The following is a 13984-nucleotide window of genomic DNA, read 5'->3' on the forward strand; positions in this document are numbered from 1 at the left end:
TATTCTTGAAAGTTCTTTAATTCAGCCCTAAACCTAACTAACCTCACTTTATAACTGAAAAGATTTGAATGGCATTAAGATGTTATATAAATTATTTACCCCTTTTCACACTTAAAAGTGGTCAGCAAAATTCTATAAAATGTTTACATTGTGCTGCGTATTTTATAGAAATAGAATAAAGCTCCCACCCTAGTTGCAGGATTAGGTATAGGGAATATGAAGATCTTGAAAGCCATGTTTATACCTTCCTAATGCACGGCTGCTGTGGGGTCAAAATTGCTCATGACATAACTTAAGTAGCCAAAGATGAGCTGTATAAGGGCAGTTTTCTCACCTAGAACCATCACAGTGGCATCTGCAATGGCCCTACCTCATCACACCCCATGCAATAGCTTGTGGAGATGGCCTCATAAGACAATGTGTTACTGGTTGTGTCTGTTTCTCCTGCTTGTCTGTGCTGTAGAAGCCCAGCCAAAGAGTTTTCAGGTCCCAAGGCAGCATGCTGACAGCAGGGCCACATAGCGTCTAAGGAGGCATGCTGACAGATGGGCCCAGCTGGTGGGAATCTGGGGCTCTGAAGGTGCAGGTCCCAAGGCATCCACCTTGCTGGCCTTGTCTTAAAGGTAGGGCCTGGTACTGCATAATTGGGGGGGGAGCGGGGGATGGAGGAAGAGACTGTAGGAAAGGAAACCATGTAACAATGCACCTTTATGTGGCAGGTGGAATTAACTGTTTTTGTCCAACGTCTCTACCTTCACTTTTCAAGAGAAGAGACATGCCTCCAGATTATGGATGCAAGAACCCTTCTTTTTTACATCAACAGAACTAAGTCCTATAGGGTCTTCCTTGGGTTTTTAATCTCAATTGCTTAATGAATCATGAGACATCTGATGCACCCAAAGACCATCCATATGGGTTGCAGGATTCATCTTAACCTGTTATGTAGCCTCAGGGGTTTACTTTTCTCCAAGGGTGATAGTTCTTTCCACCAGGGTTCAATCTACATTTGTAGCCCTTCTAAAAACTATAACTATGAGACAGCTTCAGGGAAGCCAGTTGCTCTTCAATGCATATCTTCCCAGCATTACAATCTGATGGCAGCTTCCACTGATGCTGTTCTACAAGGTGTACTGCACCTGTAGGACACTAGTTAAAGTAGTAGGTGAGGTTACTTATCCTTGCACAATAAATGGAATTCTTCAAGAAGTGTATCATAGTGGGTGCTGCACTAATAACCCTTGTTCCATTTTGCTTTATTGTCCTTTCCCTGGACTGTTGTGGATGAGAAGGAAGTGGGGTGGTGGCAGTCTCTTCCACTAACTCTCAAGTATAACTTCACACTGGAACATGAGGCTATCTAAGGCACAGGTGCAGGCCAGTGTTCACTCTATTTTTTTGTGTCCATATGCAGAATGAATGTTGTCATGTGCATCATTGTGGAGACGTAATTCATAAAATTCATCTGCTCATGTATGATCCTGGGTGACGTGGAAGAATTCAGGATGTGGGAGGTAGCTCAGGGTTGGGGAAAGAGACTCTGGGATGGGTCTGGGAATGAAGTGTTTGGAGTGCAGAAGAGGGCTCTGGGCTGGGGCCAAGGGTTTTGAGTTCAGGAGGTTGGGGTGAGCGTCCAGGGTCTGGTGGGGAACTAGTGTGATGGAGATGGTTCAGGGTTGGGGTGTGGGGTTGGGTAGGGGGGATTAGGGCTGGGACAAGGGATTGGGTTGCCAGGTATTTACCTCGGGCAGCTCCCATTTGGGAATAGAGGGCAACAGGTAGCTCTGGCCTGCACTCATATACAAGGAGGCACTGCTCCCTAGATCCCTCCCGCGTGCAACAGTTATGAGACCCTACACAAAGCTTATTATTAGGCAGCCACACAGCTTAGAGTGAATGTTGGTGCAAAACTACAGATGCCCCTGATGAAAACCTTTGATCAAGAGTGCTCAGGTATATATACATTCTGACCATGAAGTCTCCATAGAATACATATCACTAGGAATCCAAGTTACCATATGAAGAAAATAACCTCCTCCTCCTCTAGCTGTACCTTTGATCAGTATTCAAGAGAACTTTTGAATCAAAAGCTGACATGACTTGAAAGTCATTGAACGTACTTATACTAAATTAAGACATGTTCTGGAACTGAAGAATGAGCCATTGGACCTGTAGCATTTCAGAATAACTTGTTGACTACCCCGCATCTTTTGGGTCAAGACCCTTAAAATTACAACACCATTAAATATCAGATTTAAAGAGCTGAAATAATGAAAGTTATTGTTTTACTTTAAAATCCTGTGACCCATGAAATAGACTGTGAATTTAATGGGGGCCTAATTATGGTTCAGTAGCTAATATGATCATTTTTCGTGGCCTTGGTCAAGTCACTTAGCAGTAGTTAGCTTTGTTTGCTGAATCATAGAAATGTAGGGCTAGAAGTGACTGCTGAGGAAAGACTAAGTAAACTTTCACCACTCTGTTTCCATCCGGTTCTTAGAAACCTCACTTTGAAACTTTCTCTGTTACAGTTAAAGGTTTTCCTAGTGTCTAACCTGAATCTTCTTTTTCACAGATTAAGCCAATTGTCATTTGCCCTACCTTCAGTGGACATGGAGAGCAATTGGTTACCCTCCTCTTTATAACAATCCTTTAATATATTTGAATACTCATAATTAGTCCCCACTCAGTTGTCTTTTCTTAGGACTAAATATGTCCAGTCTTTTGTCTAATGTTTTTGCTCTTCTCCAGTTTGTTCACATCTCTCTTAAAGAGTGATATTCAGAATTGGCCAGAGTGTTCCAGCTGAAGTGTCATTAGTGCTAAGTTGATCTGGATAGTTATTTTGAGTGTCTAATATATGACATTCTTATTAATCCACCTCAGAATATTAACCTGCTTGGCAATTGCATCACACTGTTGATCTGTACTCAATCTGTGACCTACTATAATCCCCAGATCCTTTTATAGGTTGCAACTTTCTTGTCCAGCACTCTTTCATCTGGCAACATATGTGGTCCAGCACAACCATAGATGCTGCCTGACCAGAGATCCCTAGCTGCCCATAGACGGCCTGGCTAGCAGCATGCTCCTGCTGGTGGTAGGGAGCCCTGCTGGCAGCCCGATTGCAGGGAGTCCATTGAGAGCTGAGCCAGGATCAGGAAGCCCCACTGCGGGGATCCCTGGCAGCAGAGAGCTGCACCATTGCTGGGGATCTCCAGCAGCAGGCCCGCAGCAGCCGAGAGCCACGCCAGAGAGCCTTCTGACTCTCTAGTAACAGGGATCCCTCAGGGAAGCCTGGAGACCTGACCTTCCCTGATCCAGCAGATTCCCCCATTTGGGACCACTTAGGTCCCCAGGGTGCCAGATCAGAGCGATACAATCTGTAGTACCATCTAGCCAGTTTTTCCATCATTTTGTTGTGCATTTTTTTCTTTTGATTCTCAACTCTAGTACTTTGTACTTTTTATATTGAATTCCATTTTGTTGATTTCAGGCCAGTTTTCTAATTTATCCAGGTTGAACAATAACTAATCCTGTCCTCCCAAGTGCTTGCAACTCCACCAAGTGTGGTGACATTTATACATTCTGTAAACATACTCTTCAGTCCATTATCTCAGTCATTTATGAAAATGTTAAATATTACCAGACCAAGAACAAATCCCTGTGTCACCTCACTAGATATACCATCATGGTTGTGTTTGATCTTTTAGCTGGTTATGCACCCTCCTTGCAGTCATTTTCTCTATACTACATTTCCCTAGTTTGCTTATGAGGATATAATGTGGGATTGTTTCAAAAGTCTTGCTAAATTCAAGATCTATTGTATCTGCTGCTGCCCCATGTCTAGTAGGCCAGTAACCCTGTCAAAGAAGTAAATTAGGTTGCTTTGTTCTAATTTGCTTTTGACAAGTCCGTACTGGCAATTCCTTATAAATCTGTTTGTCTTCTAGGTTCTTACAACGTGAGTGATTAGTAATTTAGATATAATTGGAGGTACACCTGTCCTAGAGCTGGAAGAGACCTTGGGAGGTCATATAGTCCAGTCCCCTGCCCTCTTGAAAGGACCAAGCACCATCCCTGACATCTATTTGCCCCCATCCCTAAATGTCCTCCTCAAGGATTGAGCTCACAACCCTTGGTTTAGCAGGCCAATGCTCAAATGACTAAGCTAGCTCTCCCCCCTTCTGTCCAAGTATCAGTGTTTGGCCAACTGTGCTATACTTGTCTGGGTCCTCTTTTTTTCCCCTTTTTAAAAGACTATGGTCCGCCCTTCTTTAGTCCTTTGGGACTTTGCCTGTTTACCATGAGTTCTTGAAGATTATAACTAACAGATACAAAAATGCTTCAGCTAATTCCTTAAGTACCTTAGGTTGAATTTCATTGGGTCTTGATAACTTGAATACCTCTCATTTATTTTAATATTTAATATTTTTAACCCATTCTTTTCCAATTTGGGCTTGCTTTTCTGGCATCTGGCTGTTAATGTTAATTGTGCTGGCAATATGATCATAATTAACTTTTTTGGTATAAGAATGAAGCAAAATAGGCATTAAACATCTCAGTGGTCTCGATGCAATCAAATATTAGTTCTCCTTCCCTTCTAAGTAGAGGACCTGTGCATTACTTTTTCTTTCTTCCTCTTGCATTTGAAAACCTCCTGCTTATTGCCTTTTAGGTGACCCATTTGGTGGATTTGTATTTCTGATATTTGTCTTTACCTGTTGTGCTGTTCCTTTGCAAATTCCTAAGGATGAGTACAGTGTTTCAATATTTGGTATTCTTTTTTTTTTTCCAAGTAATTGAAAAGCATCTGATTTAGCGAGAATGACCTCTTACTTGTTTTCCTTTCTTGTCTTTGCATCAGAATAGTTTGCAGTTGTGCCTTTAATGTTGTTTCTTTGAAAAACTGCCAGGTCGCCAGAGCTCCTTTTCTCCTTAGATAGCCTTCCCAGGTGACCTAACTCTTACCAGTTCTTAATTTTAGTCTATATTTTTAAGTCCATTATCTTTATTCTGCTTTTTGCTTCTTCCTTTCCTTAGAATAATTAAATCAACCATTTCATGATCACTTTTATCTAAATTGCCTTCTACCTTCAGATTTGCAATCAACTTCTCCCTGTTAATCAGAAACAAATCTAAAACGTTACACCCCTTAGGTGATTCCTCCAATTTTTGAAACAAAAAATTGTCCCTAGTTTTTTCCAGAACGTATTGGAAATGTTGTTTCATTTTGCTTTTTGTGTTGTTGAGCTGTTCTTCCTTCTACTAAGCAGCAAGAGCTCCAACTACAGGAGGTGGGTCAGCTGCAGAAATGAACTTGCAGTGGTTCTGCTCTTTGTGGATCTTGTCTCTGCTTACCAGTAACTGTTGTTCTTCTAATATGTGGGTCAGCAACCTTTCCAAGGCAGAGTACTGAAATTTGATTTTTTTGACTTCTATGTGTGGCTCAAATGCCATGATACTTTTTAAAGTCACTAATACTCCTACTTACAACACCTTCATTAATAAATAAAACCCATCAGTGACACACCTGTCAATTTGCCCTATAATTCTTATGAATAATGTTGTAAAAACACATAATTAGGCTTCAGAACAATGAGGTCAAATTAATTCAATTTTGTTAGTGGAAAATGTAAATGTACTGTTGGGGGAAATGGTGAAGAAAGGCATCTTTCAGTGTGCTCTTTAGGCTGTCTTTGACCATGAATGCCTTTATACAAAACCACAGGTATTTCATTTCTTTGTAAACCACCTATTCTGTAATTAAAATATCAACAATAAAAAAATTAATTTATCTTTGAACACAGACCTCCCATTGCCCATGCTCTGTTGGGGGCTCCAGCCCCAGCCCTTTGCTGCTGAAGGGCTTCAGCCCTGCGCTGGGGAGGGGGACCCTAGTCCTGTACTGGCGATGGCATCTGGCCCCAGTTGCACCCTGCAGAGGGGGCTCCGGGATGGAGGGCTCCGATTCCAAACCTGCAGAGGGAGCTCTGGCGGAGGGGACAAGGGCTTGGGCCCCAACCCTATTCTGCAGCGGGAGCAACTCTGGCGGACGGTTCCATAGCAGAGCTCCAGCTGGCCTTCAAGGCAGGGGTCTAGCCCTGGCCTTGCACCTTGGTGGGGTTCTAGCTCCAGTCCCAGCCTATGATCCTCCCCCCTCCCATGCTGCATGAGTAGGAGGGGCGGGGCTGGAACCCCTGATGCATGATAGTGAAATATCTGCTTATGTGCTGAGAATGGCACATGTGATGGAGGTTTTGCCCCTGAAAATTGACACTCTCATATCCTTCACCTGCTTATTTGCAGTCCTTCTGAAGATACTTGAAAGTAGTAGGGGAGAGCATCTTGGACAGTGGGGATGCTTTACAATCCCTGGTCTGACTGCTGAGGTCTGCCAGAGAAAAGCTAGTGGCTCTAGCAGACAATGTTTCTCCGGATGGTTCTAAGGTCACAGTGTCAAAAGTGTGGATCTCCGGAGATGCTAATTCAGTAGCTGATAATGTTTTTTATAGTTACCTATAGCACACTTACTTTTTTTTATTTTTTCCCATCTCCCCAGACTCCCCTTATGGTTTTGTTTTTTTACCTACACAGGGCAATGAATGTTTGCTATTTTGCCTTTTTTTCCCCTCTATTTATAACATTTCAGGATTCCCCAGTTGTCCTATTTCCCTAGCCTTTGGGTTGGTAAGAAGCAATTTTGACAGATTTCATAGCTGAAGTTTAATACTAGAAAGCATACAAGTCCTTTGGGAATTCAAAATGCTGCTTCTTTGTTATCCTCTGATTTTGATTTGATTAAACAAGTGCACAAGCAAGAAGAAGAGAGTGACAGACTTCGTTTTAAATACATTTACTTGCTTAAAATACTTCATGACAACACAAAGGTGGTTACAGAAAGATATCAGCACTCTGACATGTTGAATAACTGGAAACTAGATAATAGAACTGAGATCCGAAAACTACTGTTTTCATAAATACACTACAGAATACTGCTGGCACGACTTGATATTCTGAAATGGATAAACTCATTTTTATGTCTAAACACCTGTACTGCTAGGCTTTCAGTACAGCTCATTCCTTTTCACAGTATGCCATCATGACATCTCAGTGCCAGTGAGATACAAGTTTTCTGGTAACCCATATTTTAAAATGTAATTAAAATAATTTTGCCCTGGGTGGTTTAATTAAATTTTCCTTGTAAGATAGCATTTGTGGCACAGTTTTAATATTTCTGTCACATTTCAATCAGAAAAGAATGCCCTGAAGGAATAATTAAATTAGTAAGTAGTTATTTAATAGTGATGTGAATGGTCTGATTTAATGATCATTACAGAAGGAAAAATACTGCACAAATCTTTCTTTCTTGGAAATGTAGATTAGGATTTCCCCCTAATCAAAAGAAACTAGGTAGGAACAACAGTAGTTGTTACAGTAGATAGTGTGGCTTTTGGAAACTAATATATTTGACTGGGGGTCTACTGCATTAGACAGAAAAGAAAGACGGTGATGTAATAATCTGGGAGTATGATACAGTAAAACCTTATTCTTCAAGTAGTGTCCCTATGGGTGTCAGCGTACTAATGCTGGCGCTCAGAGATTCCGCTATAGCCTTGGTTTGCTGCGCATATACAGTGGTGCCTCCACATGCTGCCTGGTGCATGCACCTCAGTTTTTTTTCTCTGCCATCCTTGCCTGCAGACAGAACTTCTCTCTCCCTTGCTGAAAGGCAAAAGAAGACTTCAGTAGTCAGTGTTTGTTCTACTTTTATCCAAGTTATCTTTTCGGGCTGGGAGCTCCTGCGGCCACTGCTTTTCCAGGGCTCTGGGCAGGGAGTGCCCCTAGCTGCCATTTCCACACTGCCCCCCCACCCCCTGTGTCTTGGTGTAGCTGGGAGGAGCCACCCCTCCTCCACATAGCTCCTTGTCCTGTATTTGGGACAGGGAAATATGGTTGCCCTACACCAAACCCAATCCTGCACCCATTGCCCAAGCCTCACGGCAAGGGCCAGGAGGGACCAAGCCAATAGGCTCAAGACTTACTTGTATGAGAAGTCCCTCCAACCACCAGCCATGGAGCAGCCTTCTAAAAAACAGGCATTGAAGACTAAGAGTACAGACTCAGTGTGTCCCTCTGTCTTGGTCAGCACGCCAGCCACCAAGGTGGGTCCATCCCTGGCACATTCCTGGCCTCCAGCACCGTCTTCAAGGGCCATGACAGTTGAGAAGGTCTCTGCAATGTCCCCAGCACCCTCTAAGCCAACACTACTCAAACAAGCCCTCTTGGACCTGAGCCTCTAGTGTTTGGTGCCTCCAATACCATCAGCACGTGGGCTCCAATGAAGCTGAGTTCTTTCAGCCATCTTTAACCAAACTCAGTAGCGGTTGATGCTGTCTGTAAAATGGCCAAGTCCTTCCGTTCCCTTCCTCAGGACAAGTAAGCAAAAGGTGGGACATCATTGGGGACAGATTGCTTCTGCGGGCAGTGAAATACGCAGCTATGTTGGCCAACTATGACCATCTCAGTTACTCTAAACTGCAGGAGTTGGTTCCCTCTATTGAGGGATACATAATCACCTGTACAGCACTCCAGTCCACAATGGACATGGCAGAAATGGTGGGTAGCGTCATGGCTTCTGCTGTGGTCATGAGGCACACTTCAGGGCTTCAACCCTTGTGGGTCCCCAGAGACTGTCAGCAGAAGGAGGAGGACCTTCCTTTGGGAAACACCTGTTTCTGGAGAAAACTGGTGTCCTACACTCAATGAAGGATTCTCATGCCGTGCTGTGTGTTCTGGGGATGTAAACATTTCACCACACACACCACCACCACCACTTAATCAGGCTTGGTACTTTCCCTACCGAAGACCACGGGAGCAGTTCCAGCAATAACCACAATGCTATGAACCCTGCCAACAGCATAGGTCCCAGTGGTGAAAACCTCACCGACCACCACACCATCGGTCCTTGATGTCCCACCCTCAACAGCCTAAGCAGCAGTTTTTAAGGTTTGATTGGGAGCCTGAGAGATCTTCCTGCTCCAGATGTCTTATAATCTGGTCACTGTCAATTCCACTACCTCCTCCATCCCTCTTTCCATTGCTGGGCCACCATTACCTCAGACATGTGGGTCCCGGAACCAGTGGCCCAGGGGTATTCCATACCCATTTACTTTTATCTCCTGACATCTGCCCCCCTACCCTGTCCCTCTTCAGGGACCCTTCTCATGAGAGTCTACTTGAGCAAGAGCTACAATCTGGATGCTGTTGAGCCAGTCCCAGCAGAGTTTCAGGGCAGGGAGTTCTACTCCATGTACTTCTTAACCCAGAAAAAGAACAGGGGAGTGGAGGGCCCCCATCCTCAACTTTCAGCGGCTCAACAAATAAGTTCTCTGTCAGCAATTGAAGGTAGTGAGACTCATGACCTTTATCCCGTAATTGGACAGAGAAGACTGGCTCTCAGCTCTTGACCTACAGGATGTCTATTTTCATATTACAATTCACTTTATGGCGGGGTCCTGCCACCACCAATACCAGTGAGCTCTTCACTGCACCCAGAGTATTTTCCAAGACTGGAAGTTGTGGCTACCCACCTATGTTGTCATGGGATGATTGTCTCATAAAAGGGTCCTCATTTCTGGAGGCCCGTTGCATGGTAAGGGTCACCACAGAACTGCTCAGCCTCAGCTTCCACATAAGTTATGAGAAGTCTATGCTTCAAACCACACAGTCTCTATATTATCATACCAGTCTTCTGGTTCAAAGATTCTAGGTCCTGCACAATCTCATCTTGGTGGTGCTACTGTTTCCCACCATTGCTGTATGCATGTGCCTCAAGCTGTTGGGTTACATGGCCACCACCACGTACGTGGTCAATCTGGCCAGACTGCACATGCACTGTCTCCAGTCCTGGCTGACCACCTGTTATGCCCTGGCCAGGGACCTGCTGTCCAAATCAGTTGCCATCTCACTGCACAGTCTTGTTTCCCTCCAGGGGTAGACGTGTCTGGACAATGTTCTCACTGGGATGCCATTTCACGAACCACCCTATCTATTACCCTTGTTATGGATGCCTCCCTTATGGGATGGGGGATCCATTTGGGTTCTCTTAAGGTCCAGAGCAAATGGTCTTTCACCAAGTAAGTGCTTGACATATATCTACTGGAACTCAGAGCGGGCCGCTATATTTGCCATCATTTCCCATGGCACCTCTCACACAGAATGGTCAACATCCTCACAGATGACACCACATGTATGTGTTCTGTCAATTCTCAGAGTAGGATTAGGTCCCTGTCCCTGTGCACAGAAGCCATAAAACTGTGGACATGGTGCCTTCAGCACCACATTGCTCCTGTGGTCACATATCTCCCCAGGGTACTGAATGTGACTGCCAATGCCCTCAGTCACTTTTTCAGCAATCACCACAAGTGGGAAATGGACACGGTGGCCCCCAGTTATGTGTTCCAGCTTTGCGGCCAGCCATGCATAGACCTGTTTGTGACCCGAGTCAATAGAAAGTGCCACAAGTACTGCTCCACAGTGCCTCTGGTGAGGCAAAATGTTCTCTCTGGGGTGCCATTCCACCATCTGCCCCATCTGTTACTCTTACTTTGGACGCCTCCTTTATGGCATGGGAGGGCCCATATAGTTCCCTTAAGGTCCAAGACAAATTGGCCTTCACTGAGCAAGCACTCCATATAAACCTCCTGGAACTTGGAGCAGTCCACTATGCTTCCAGCATTTCCAAGAGAACCTCGTATGCAGAATGGTCAACATCCTCACAGACAGCACCACCTGCATGTATTATATCAACTGTCAGGGTGAGGTTTGGTCTCCATCCCTGTGCACACGAGCTATAAAACCGTGGACTTGGTGTCTTTGGCATCACTTTATTCCAGTGTCTGCCTGTCTCCCGAGGGTATTGACTTAGCACAGATGCCCTCAGTCAATTGGTCAGTGATCACCACAACCATGTATTTCAGCTTTGGGGCCAGCTTTTGTGACCCGAGTTAACAGAAAGCGTTGTCAGTATTACTCCAGAATGAGTCTGGGGAGACATTCCCTCAGGGACACCTTCTCCATCAAATGGGATGCACCCCTTCTTTACATGTTTCCTCCCTTTCCCTTGATTCACAAGCTTCTGGTCAAGGTCAGATTGGATCAGACTCGCCTCATCCTGATCCTGATAGCCTCGGCAAGGCCAAGACAAACGTGTTATCCTGACCTGTATTGGCCATCAGTGGTGACTCTGTATCCCTTTCCTCCTTGCCACAACGTTCTGTCTCAGGACTTTGGCTGCACCCTTCACCCTGATCCATTCTGGATGCATCTCCGCACATGGCTCTTTCATGGTTCCAATATGCCAAAATCACATGGTCTGAGGGAAGTGAAAAGAGTTCTCATTAACAACAGATGGGAGTCTGTCTGAAAGTCTTACCTCTACAAGTGGACACAGTGTTCTCAGTGGTTGGTCATTAATTGTCCTATGCCTCCTCATGCTGTGCCCCTTCCAGTCCTCCTCTGCACCTGGGTGAGTCAGGCCTAGCCCTCAGTACTGTCCAGGTGCATGCCACTTTGGCATTGTCTGCATTCCACTGACCAGAGGATTTTGTTCTTTGCCCATCCTATCACCAAACATTTTTTGACAGGTCTGCAAAACACCTTTCTGTCAATACACCCTCCAGTCCCTATTTGTGACCTTGACCATGTACTCCACTGCCTCATGAAGCCACACTTTGAACCCCTGGTGACGTGTTCCTGGCTCCATCTATCAATGAAGACCTCATTTTTAGTCACCATCACATCTCCCAGGAGGGTCAGGGAACTTGCTGCTCTGATGGCTGAACCTCCTTATACAGTCTTCCCCCGCCTTACGAGGGTAATTCGTTCCTGAAAAACCCCTCTTGTCAAAAACATAATTACCATTAATTTAAATGTGAAAAAACTGTGTTCCTGAGCCCCAAAATTTACAACCATTTATGCTAAAACAACACCAAATCCCATTAAAATGAGCACAATTATTTCAATACTTAATATTAGTTATCATAACACAAAGTAACAAGGCATTTTCCCTTCATTAATTACTCTATAATATGGCTGTTTTACCTGCTTTCAGGGGGCTGTCCCACGTGCAGAGACAGGGCTGTGAGGGGAATGGAAATTGAAGAGCGCCTGGGAGGGGGCTCTGGGAAACTGCCGCTGGGCGCTATGGAGAAATTCGCCAGGCGTGATGCAGCTGCGGGCAGCCATTGCCTGGAGCCTTGGCCTTTCTCCCTCTGCAGGGCGGCTGCGTCCTGGTGAGGCATGCGAAATCCAAATCAGTCCTCGTAAATGTGAAGAAATGCCTCGTAAGCCGAAGTAGGGGTATTAAATGAAACTCCTTGTAAAGTCGAATTCTCATAACTCGAATGGGCATATCTCGGGGTATGACTGTACAGTGCTCACCAAAGATAGAATCACTCTTTGCCCTCATCCTAAGTTCCTCCCTAAGGTTCCCTCTCTCTTTCATATCAACAAACCTATCTGCTTACCTGTATTCCTTCCAAAGCCACACTCTCTGATTCTGTACATGCGGCATAGCATACTTGGGTATTTATCAGGCGTTGGCCTTTTACATCAATTGCACAAAACCTTGGCGCGAGGCTCCAAGGCTCTTCCTCAACTTTGCAGAGTGATCCAGGAGTCTGCCTGTTTCATCTCAATGGCTATCCAAGTGTATCTCCACCTGTATTCACACCTGCTATGTGCTTCACTGGAAGGATCCGCTGGGTGCTGTCTCCACCCATTCTACCAGGGCTATGTTTTCCTCTGCTGCCTTTCGCAAGAATGTACCCCTTACAGACATATGCAAGCTGGTAATGTGGTCTTCCGGCAATATATTTGCACAGTGCTGTGCTATTTCATCTTCAATTGTTTCCTCCATTCAAGTGGGTTGAAGAGTTCTGTCGACTGTAATTATTATTGGGATCCAAACCCACCTCCATTCTGCGACTACTGCTTAATAGTCACCCAGAGTGAAGCAGTTATGGGGACACTACTCAGAAAAGAAGAGGGAGTTTCTTACCTTATGCTGTAACGATGGTTCTTTGAGATGTGTGTCCCCATGGGTGCTCCACTTCCCTCCCTCCTTCCCCTGCTTTGGAGCATCCTGCTCTGTTTGCTAGGGTAAAGAAGGAATGGAGGTATCTGCACCACAGGTGTGCCAGATGGCATGAGGAGGTGCCACTGTGCATGCATGGCACAGGAAACCATAGCTGTAGAAGAATATCTGAGTGCCAGTGCAGGCATGCAGTGACACCCAGAGTGTAGCACCCATGGGGGGGACACATCTCAAAGAACCATTGTTACTGCACAAGGTGTGTAATTTCCTCTTCTACGGACAAGTTAGTGAAAGAAGTAAGGAAGGTTATCATCTTATTAATAAAAATCTAAAGAATGATCATTTCAATGGTGTCACCCTCTGCAGCGTGTTGGTGGTTACTCATTGTCCCTTTCTAGTCTTGGCTCCTAGTTTCAGATCCTCTGATTGGTGGAAAGGTTGATAATATGGTAGTGTTGGAAATAGCTCATGCTAGGGATCATATCTCCATGTAAGACAGGCTGCTGGCCAATCATTTGCAGGACGGTTTCACACACAGGGATTTGATTTGCTGAAGGATTGATTCTGGACCTAGTAGTATTTTGCGCACATTGCTCATGTCATCAGTCCAAACTCAAAAGACTGATGGAGGAGTGTAATTTTGGATGTACTCACTCATGTCTGACGCATTCCATTGCTTCATAATTTGTCCTCTCATGAGTGGCAACTTTTCGCCATTTGTCAGCTTCCTGATTAACATCCTCTGTACATGTTGAAATGTGAGCATTCATCTGGTAAACTTAGCATACCTGACTCTGGTACATTTATGAATTCCAGTGACTGTCTCAGCCATTGGGGGCTTCTTCAGATTGAGGGACAAAGTCTTCAAAGGCTAAATTAAATGCTGTC

The 13984-nt window shown here is 44.8% G+C and overlaps 1 protein-coding gene across 7 annotated transcripts in view; it reads left to right on the forward strand.

Moving 5' to 3' along the window:
* Nucleotides 1-13984, forward strand: part of ENAH (ENAH actin regulator) — a 205245-nt gene that overhangs the window by 159795 nt on the left and 31466 nt on the right. The gene's annotated exons all lie outside the window — the stretch shown is intronic.

This window comes from Carettochelys insculpta, chromosome 3 (assembly GCF_033958435.1).
Source record: "Carettochelys insculpta isolate YL-2023 chromosome 3, ASM3395843v1, whole genome shotgun sequence".
Lineage (NCBI taxonomy): Eukaryota > Metazoa > Chordata > Testudines > Carettochelyidae > Carettochelys > Carettochelys insculpta.